The sequence below is a fragment of the Oryctolagus cuniculus genome, chromosome 4 (genome assembly GCF_964237555.1).
Source record: "Oryctolagus cuniculus chromosome 4, mOryCun1.1, whole genome shotgun sequence".
NCBI classification, from domain to species: domain Eukaryota; kingdom Metazoa; phylum Chordata; class Mammalia; order Lagomorpha; family Leporidae; genus Oryctolagus; species Oryctolagus cuniculus.
In genome coordinates, this window is record NC_091435.1 from 58,781,907 (window position 1) to 58,784,068 (window position 2,162).

The 2,162-nt window shown below is 34.9% G+C and overlaps 1 pseudogene; it reads right to left on the reverse strand.

Moving 5' to 3' along the window:
- Positions 1-560: 560 nt before the first annotated feature.
- Positions 561-1,457, reverse strand: LOC100343876 (complex I assembly factor TMEM126B, mitochondrial pseudogene; annotated as a pseudogene).
- Positions 1,458-2,162: the final 705 nt, after the last annotated feature.

Consider the following 2,162-nt stretch of genomic DNA (forward strand, 5'->3'; position numbering starts at 1 on the left):
TGTCTCCTGAACTTTGAGGTAATAAATTAGTTTTATTTAAGACACCTAGTGTATTAGTATTTTGCTGCCACAGCCTTAACAAATGAATATACTTACCACTGCATATATCTTGATGGAGTGCAATAATATAATTTATGCATCATACACTATAGTCAGTGCACATGATTCATTTGTGCAGCCAGCATTGTCCATCTCTGTTATAACATAAGTTGATGACTGGTACACCTTGAGCTTCTGTAAGCCTTGAGCTTTTCATCAAAACCAAAAGTAATATCAAAAGAAGAAACTAAAATAAAAATCTGATGTATAAAACCCCATGTCAAAAAGCTGATAGATTATTTTATAATTATGAAAATGATAATCATAGATTCTATTTGAATATACACTTACAGAAAAATATTCTTGTAAGGTTTCTGTGTTGGTGTATTATGCATTGATAATTAAATAAAAGGAATAATGCTTACATCACAATTGATAGCACTACACAGTACACTCTAAACTATGACATGTCCTTAACGGCATCTAAACACTCGGAGAGTGTGCAGTGGAATAATTGAATATTTTTTTTTCACATTGTTTTACATTTATTGAATTACTGAATATTTATTAAGTATCTGCAATATAGCAGGCCAAACAGAGACAAGTTCTCTGTCCAGAGTGACTTTCAATTTTTTCCACAATATCCAAGTACTCATCATAAAAAAAAAAACAACCCATTTTGCTGAATCAGTACCCATTCTTTGATTAATCTTCATGTACCATTTTTGCAAGTGTTTTTTCAAACAGTGAATAATGCTGTAAACCAATAAGTATTCCAAACATTGTCTGAAAGACTAGAGAAATCACCATTGCTTTTATCTCTGTTTGACAAAGCAGCATCCAATGGAGTAAAACCCTTCCTTTCGGTGGCAGTGGAACTGTATGATATCTGACTGCCAGGCGTCCATTTTTAGAAAAAGCCAAACTAGAGGGATATAAAATACCAGATACTATGCCAATCAGTGAACTTCTAAGGACACAGTTTTCCTTACTTATGTTACCTGAATACAAAGCATCAGTTACAAGGAGCTTGTAAGCAACTATGGTAGATAAAAATGGAAGTGTAGTCAATGATGCATATGTTTTCAAAGCAGCATGTTTAACCTTGAAGCAATGTCTGAAAATGAAGTTTGCCAGTATTCCAGAAAAACCAGCTGTTGTGCCAAGGGTCAGTGTTCCATATATATTTAAGGCCTTTTCTTTTCGAAGATATTCAAATTTTTTTTCTATGATTTCGATGACCATTGGTCTTCCGAGTTTTGCATCTCTTAGAGAAGGACTAGGCTGACCACGTGTATATGTTGCCATTCTGATGTCCTTGGGCGCTTCCCCAGTTCCTAATGGTACCACACCGGCATCTTTCACGTCTGCACCAGCCTCACCCCTCAGCGCCGCCATTTTGGCAGCTCACGTGACTTGCAAGTGGGCCAAATAATTGAATATTAAAACACGACTCAACTTGATGTGATTTTCTCTTTTAACATATTTTTTCCTGACTTTACTAAATACTAGTGTCAGAAAGTAACCTTAGAGAAATGATGAGAGACTTCATTGAGGATATATCTTCATCCATCTAATCAGAAAAATTAGTAGTATTCAAAATAGCAGATACAGTGTAAAACTGAGAAATCCTTGTTAATCAATTTAGAGAAAAATTGGTAATGCAGAATGATATGATAGCACCTTTTCCTTATTATCACCCTAAGCAGAAACTGTGCATGATTTCTTTTCCCATAAAATTTCCCTAATGTATTGCATTCTGAATTCTAAAACACTTGTAAGAATTTGTTTAGCACTCAGTATTGCCCAGAGCATAAAACACAGTCTCATGATATATACTTGAATGTATAAATTAAATGTTTTGAAATCTAATGCAGCATCTTTCAACTTATCACTGGGGCATATTATAATCTGAGCAAATTAATCAATTGTATGCAAATTACTTTAGGTCTATATATTAAATAAAACTATGATTAAGTGAACCAAATAGTTTATTATGGGCTTAATCATGATGCAAAACTGAGTTAGAGGACAGCGTGTGGCGTAGCGTGCCTGCCAGTGTCCTGGCTGCTTCCCTTCTGATCCAGCTCTCTGCTATGGCCTGGGAAAGCAGTAGAAGATGG